Source organism: Phocoena phocoena, chromosome 1 (genome assembly GCF_963924675.1).
Source record: "Phocoena phocoena chromosome 1, mPhoPho1.1, whole genome shotgun sequence".
NCBI classification, from domain to species: domain Eukaryota; kingdom Metazoa; phylum Chordata; class Mammalia; order Artiodactyla; family Phocoenidae; genus Phocoena; species Phocoena phocoena.
This window is the reverse complement of record NC_089219.1, coordinates 136,627,135-136,634,879: the sequence shown is the minus strand read 5'-3', so window position 1 is coordinate 136,634,879 and position 7,745 is coordinate 136,627,135.

The window sequence follows — 7,745 nt, the reverse complement described above, 5'->3', positions numbered from 1 at the left end:
CCTTGCTTCTGTCCTTCTGGAAAGACAACTCAAAGTGTGGTCTTACTAGTCCTCGGCTATGACCTTCCTCATCAACAATGACAATAACAATGTTTGGAAGGAATTCCAAGGTAAAGAAATTAAAAACAGACAGGGGGCAAAGTACAAAACAAAACAGGGGATCATTTGAAAAGCAGAAAATAAGTGACATATTCCAGATGGGTGGCAAGCCTGTGCAAAGTTCTTTCTATGTCAAGGCCAATGCCCTTGACATACCATAAGGTATCAGATAACTAACTCCTCCAAACTGCTAAGGCATGATCATCATTCCAGTAATAAAAACAGAAATCCTCAACTGACCCTGCAGGAAGGTGACAATACAACATGTTGCCTAGTGCTCAGCCAGCAGCTGAAGTGTGAGAAGCACAGCAGGAAATACACAGCTATTTCTTCCATACATTAGGGATAATTGGGCTATGCCTGGACAGGCACAGTGAGTTGGAAGCAAGCTTTCAACCCTATTCTGGCAGCACACTTGTTGATAAATTGTAAAATGTCTCCTGGTTTCCATGGAAAAGAAGAAGATGTTGCTGACATGTGACTCAGTGCAATTATGTTCACTACAGTTAATATTTTCCATAAACTACAGATGGTCTCTGAACTGGGCGATATTTGCAGAAATCATATGCTAGTCTTATCAAATAATGCACAGAATTACCTTTCAAAGGAATAATAATAAAGCAGCTCATCTCATCATTCAGCAAGTGACACTACCCGGCGGGGAGTTTTCCATTAAATAGTATAATATGTTTTCACAAACAGTAGGGAAGAAGGAAGGAAAAAAGAGTAAGATAGTGAATGTCATTACAGATGTTCATGAATAGTTCTGCTTTTCTCTCTTTCTGGGTACATAGTAGGACTGTACTTCTCTGCCCCCTTTGAAGTTAGGCATGACCATCTGGCTGACTTTGGCTAATGAAATGTGTGCAGAAGTGACTTACGTTACTCCTGAGTGAAAGCTTAAAGAGCCAGTGCACCATTTGCTATATTATCCTTTATTGCTGCTTCTGTGGAAGCAGGTGTCGAGATGGGTCCTGTCGGCATGGGTCCCTGATGACTCTGATGAGCACAGGAACAGTGTGAGTGAAATCAAAGATTTGTGGGGTTAAGCCATTGAAGTTTGGGAGTTTTTGTTACTGCCACGTAACCTGTCCGTTCTGATGGATATCAGCAGTAAATTCTTCATGTAAACTCCTACCAAACAACTAATCAACCCCTTCAGTGTTAATGGGGCAGAGTTCTCAGATCAGTGAATGATGCCCCCCAAACGGGATTCTCTTGGATGTGCACCTACCGGGTAGATCTGTCAGGGAGGCCAAGGTTGGGCTTCAGATGGACTGTAGAGGCTTTAGTAGGAAGCTACTAGAACACCCTTATTTTAACTACTCAATTGTAATAGATGCTTTGGATAAAAGTGAGAAACTTCAATATGATAAAGGGTAATATGGTTTTATCCTTGTCAGTACTCAGCAATGAAGGCCCTAGAATATTATGAACCAAAGAATAAAAGAAAAAAAAAAAGAAGGAAAACCAAGTCAATCGAATGCCACTTTAGTAGGTGGATTGTAGCCATCGAGTTAATGTCAAATTCATCCATCTCTTTCCTTACTATTCTCAACTCCCTTAACTAAACCAATCTCATCACCTATTTTCACCTCAAAATTATACTCTTACACTTCAACTATGACTGCCATAGCTACCAGTTCCAGGGAAAGGGAGTACAGGGAGAAGAAGAGGCTCTTCCTTTATCATAGGGAAACTCAAGGTTTGCATCACTTCACCCCCATCTTTCCCTTCCCGCCCCTGCTGCCCACTCAGTCCCCTTCACCCCGAAGCCAGCTCTCTCTTGCAAGTGTGCTGTGATGGCTTTTCTTGCGTGGCTTCACTCACCTGCAATGCCCTTCACACTCCTTTTCCCCATTCAAATCTGACCACCTCTCAAGGCTCTGCTCCCACCTCCAGGAAGCTCTGGAGCCTCCCTCTCAACACCAGTCCTCACTGATATCCCTCTCTTCTGAATTACTGTAGCAGTAACAGTAACAGTCCTTGGTACGTCATTTAGAGCTGAATTATGTAATGGGTGAGCCCGTCTTTTGTGTGTGTGGGTCCCGTCCCCCAATCACTACGTTGGCACAACTCAAGTCTTCTTTTCCTTCTCATCCCTTCTTTTTCTGTCTTATGTCTCTTCATAAACTCACCCCACACCATGAATGGAAACACAAAATGGAACAGACCTTCCTATTAAGCAAAAGAGCATGACAACTTGATGTAACAAAATAATTCAAATATTATCTTTACGTATGATGATAACATGCCCTTTCAGAAAAGGTATGATCTATGTAAGATGACTATGACATGAGAGTTATTTTTCTGTTTAGAAGTTAGAAAAGGACAAACTACATATTTAGGATAAAATATCACAAAAAGACTTCATTTTTATCTTCTTGGTATTTAAGCGAAAGTATGGCTCTTTGAATCATTTAAAAAACACGTCAATTAAAAAGAAATTTCAGGGCTTCCCTGGTGATGCAGTGGTTGAGAATCCGCCTGCCAATGCAGGGGACAGGGGTTTGAGCCCTGGTCTGGAAAGATCCCACATGCCACGGAGCAACTAAGCCCGTGTGCCACAACTACTGAGCCTGTGCTTTAGAGCCCGCGAGCCACAACTGCTGACGCCTGAGCGCCTAGAGCCCGTGCTCTGCAACAACAGAAGCCACCGCAATGAGAAGCCCGTGCACCGCAACGAAGAGTAGCCCCCCCGCTTGCCACAACTAGAGAAAAGCCCGCGCACAGCAACTAAGACCCAACGCAGCCAAAAATAAATACATTTATTTTTTTTAAAAGAAGAAATTTCAGGAACTTTCTACTGCTGTGTTGTGCTAAGCACAAATGGAGGTTCAATGCCTTTGATGCTTCCCTATAACCATATACACTTATAGAATCAGAAATGGTAATTAACATGTGGTCAGTTGTCAACAAATTCTTGCTAACTGTTCACCTTCCCTATAAAGCACTCTGATTTTTTTGACCAAGGCTTTTTGAACTTGAGCTCTGGCTTTCTTATGCTGTTTCACTTATGCTCTGTATCTATAACCATGTATTTTCGTCTGACGTAATTTGAATATATGTGTGTGTATTTAAAAGCCTTTTTGGAAAAACCAGGGAAATTTGAATACAGAGGACTGTATACTAGCTGATATTTGTTACTTTTCTTAAGCATGATAATGGCATATTTATTTTATTTATTTTTTAGAAGATACATATTTCATTTTTTTTATTTTTAGAAGATACATACTATAGTACTTAGGTTTTGAAGGATTATGATGTCTGCAGCTTATTTTCAAATGGTTCATCAAAAAATTATAGGTAGATAGATAAAGCAAATATGGCAAATTATTAACAATTATTGAATCCTGCAGATAGATAATTGGGTGATCAGTATTCTTTCAACTTTTCTGTACATTTGAAAATGTTAATACTAAACAATTGAGTTTAAAAAATTTATCATGAAAAAAAATCAGAAGCAGGAACATCAATATTCAGACCAATTAAAATAGCCAGTGATGGGGCTTCCCTGGTGGCGCAGTGGTTGAGAGTCTGCCTGCCATTGCAGGGGGCGCGGGTTCGTGCCCTGGTCCGGGAGGAACCCACATGCCGCGGAGCGGCTGGGCCCGTGAGCCATGGCCGCTGAGCCTGCGCGTCCAGAGCCTGTGCTCTGCAACGGGAGAGGCCACAACAGTGAGAGGCCCGCGTACCGCAAAAAAAGAAAGAAAGAAAGAAAGGAAGAAGCCAGTGATGTTTATGTGTCTGCATGAGTGTATAATACTTCTATGTACCCATATACCCATAGAATCAGAAATGGTAATTAGCATGTGGTCTGTTGGTAAGCTTTCCAGTGCTGTTATTTCAGAGCAATACTTTCTTGACACATTTGGGGGAATAAAGGAGGAGAGGTTTAATTCTACAGCCAAATAAAGGCCTAATATACATGGTCATTTGACATTTCAAGAGATGGAAGTTAAAAATTACTATAAGACTTCAACTAGAAAAATAAATGAATAATTTTTAATCTAAAGATATTTTTAGAAAAAAGTACTACATTCAAAACTACTTGGATGTTATCCTCTGTTTTTAAGGTAATATAAATGAAACTGTTTACATGTGATTGTGTCTGCCTGACCAGATTTTCTTGATGATGCAAACCATTCCTAGTTTTTTTTTTTTTTTTTTGCGGTACGCGGGCCTCTCACTGTTGTGGCCTCTCCCGTTGCGAAGCACAGGCTCCGGACGCGCAGGCCCAGCGGCCATGGCTCACGGGCCCAGCCGCTCCGCGGCATGTGGGATCCTCCCAGACCGGGACACAAACCCGTGTCCCCTGCATCGAACCCGTGTCCCCTGCATCGGCAGGCGGACTCTCAACCACTGTGCCACGAGGGAAGCCCGCATGTGTCTTTTTGAATTATGGTTTTCTCTGGGTATATGCCCAGTAGTGGAATTGCTGGGTCATATGGTAATTCTCTTTTTAGTGTTTTAAGGAACCTTCATACTGTTCTCCATAGTGGCTGTATCAATTTACATTCCCACCAACAGTGCAAGAGGGTTCCCTTTTCTCCACACCCTCTCCAGCATTTTAACCAAGCATATCTTAACACAGCCTGCTTTCCTCTTCACTCTTAGTTCCTGGGTTCCGAGTCTAAATAAGAAACAGAATTAGCGCTTGACTGCTGTTTAAAATAAAGATATAATTACATAAACGATTGTTCCATTCACTGTGCCATAGGACGTGTAAGGTCTGTCTTTCCTAAGCCTGAAAACCCAAAGGACAAAGATAATCCAGCAAGCCCGTCACAGTGGCAGGAAACAAACTTTGCCCTTTGTCGGCATCATGTGGTCAATATGTATATTACGCTTCCACTCCTCTTGATGCCCAGCAAGACGTTTTCTACAACCGTTCAGAGAGGAGACTTAAACTCACAGGACTCATTTTTTTCTATAAAGAAATTATGCTTTATGAAGGAACAATGTGTTAGTTATGCTTTTTGTTTCTGGATTCTTTATTCTTCAAACCAGTAATTGTATCCAGAAAAAGATTACAGAGATGGATCAGAAAATATTCAGTTTCTTAGTTTCAAGTTTGGGGATATTTTCCCTAAAGATCTATACTTCTGATGCACCCGCAAATAGTTCACATTAGCTTCTGACAATTGACTAATAGCTCCCTTGCCATTTAATGAATTCTGAGCACAGTGTGTTGTTTTAGTTGATGTAAAAGCCCCAGACTGCTTAGAGACCTGGGTGTTAGGTACACTGGTCACCCACCTAAAGGTAAGGCCTGATACAAGTCACTTATTGTTTAAAGAAAAGGCTTCTGGAAAAATAATGGTGCTTGATTGAGGACTTTTTTTTTTTTTTAATTTTTAAATTCATTTTGGCTGAACCGGGTCTCAGTTGCGGCATGTGGGATCCTTGCTACAGCAAGCGGATCTTTTAGTTGCGGCACGCGTACTTCTTAGTTGTGGCATGCATGCGGGATCTAGTTCCCCCACCAGGGATCGAACCTGGGCCCCCTGCACTGGGGGCGTGGAGTCTCACCCACTGGACCGCCAGGGAAGTCCTTCTATTGAGGACTTTTATGGTGAGAGTATTCAGCTAAAAAATTCCTATTAGTATTTCACTTCAGGTTGCATCACAAGATTTAGCACTTAATGTTAGTCTTATTTGATTTTCTAATTGTTTCATGAGTCCTAATCTTGTTTCTACAACTTAAATTTAAGTTACTTGATGGTAAGGATGATATCAGACTCTTCAGCCTGTGTACTTTTTACTTTATTTTTATATATTATCTGAAAGATTAATGTCAGCACTTAATAATTTATTGTTGATTAATTTTTAGCAAGTCAAAAATAACAGTATGAAATTTTTTAAGTACTCACATTTACTAATAAATAATACTCATTAAGCACCACTAATGTACTAGCTACTATATTAACAACAACGAAATGTTTCAGACCTGGCGCAGAAGTCAGCCAGCTCTACACACTTAAGTCCACTGATTTTCTGTATTGCTCTGTGGTCCAGATTTATCAAGCAGAATGGAACCCTTTTAGTATTGATTTGTAAGAATATGTTAGGCTTTTATTATCTAATACTGTTTTGCTTTGTGGCGTGTGATTTGCCCTTCTAATTGTATCCATATAATGATAAATTGCATTGCACAAAATTCTATCATAAAGTCAGTTTCTAAACCCATAAACCCATCCCCCAGAAGTTTCTGTTACTTGTTCTGAGTTAAGTTGTCCACTATCGTCAAACAGACTCTGCTGAGGTGGTCTCAAAATTAATCACTTTCCCCGCTTATTTTTTAGTAGGGAATATCTAACTATTCCTACGAACTTGAGGGTGTAACTTTTTTTCATTAAGTTTTGCTCTCAGATACAGATCTCACAGACACTCCAAGGTCAGAACTCTGATTTTCCTGTCATGATTCCTGATTTAGTACAATTCTGCTGGTTATTCTATTTGAAGGTGGTCGAATGGGCTTCAAGTTAAATTAAATCATGCAAATTAAATCATGCAGTGTAATATCTCTCTCTACCTGCTTATCTGTCTATATGCTGGAGTCCCACTAATGCGCTTAAGGAGTTGGATTAAAGGCCAGGGTTTTCCTAGAAGATTATTCCTCGATAAATACTAACAATTTAATGTACTGTTGTAAAAAGAAGCCACTGATCTATAAGAATTCTATTCTTTTAAATATTTGCAAAATAACGTGGCCTTTGTTAAGCAAGGTTTTTCCTCTTAGGAGTAAGTTAGCTTATATTCCAATTTTTAGTTTATGGTGGGTAAGAGAGAAAAACAGTTAAGTATAGTTCTGCTGTTTGCTTATAGCAGTATTGCTTGCTATTTTTAAAGTACTTACATTTACTAATGTAAGTAAATGGCACTGTGCCTTTGCCCATGCTATGTCTATTTCCTGGTATGCCCTTTTCTACATCACTTGTAATATTTTATTGTCCTTATTCATTTACTATTCAGCCCTTAAAGAACAATGACTGTGTCTTTTGTACATTCACTCATTTACTTATTCAGTAAAGATTTAGCTACCTGCCAGATCTGGGGAATACAGAAGTGATAAAAACAGACAAAAATCCCTGTCTTCATGGAACTTATATACAAATGATGTAATAAATGAGTAAAATATATTGTAGTTTACCTGGCGATAAGTGCTGAAGAAGGGGGATAGAGAGTGATGGTGAGGATGGGGTTGTGATTTTTAACAGGTGGTCAAAGAAGTTTTGACTAATGTATCATGTGAGCAAAGACCTGAAGGAGGTGAGGGCAAATCATGTGTGTAGATATCTGAGGATAAAGTGTTCCAGAAAGAGGGACTAGCAAGTGAAAAGGCACTAAGATGGGAGTATTCTGGGTTATGCCTGGTTTGTAGAGAAGCCACATGAGGCCCATGTAACTGGAGTAGAGTGAGAGAGGGGAAAAATAATCACATTCATCCTAGTGTCGTAGGGCTTAGTACCGTGTCTGAAACATATTGGGAGTTAACATATTAATGAATATTTTGATGGCAATGTAAAAAAATGCCAATATGTCACAAAACGTGAATTGTACTAAATTCAATCCAGGTATTTTTAACAAAAATATTTTTTCTGCTTGCCTAGACTTTGGTTTTGCCATTGAGACAGATGTGACTT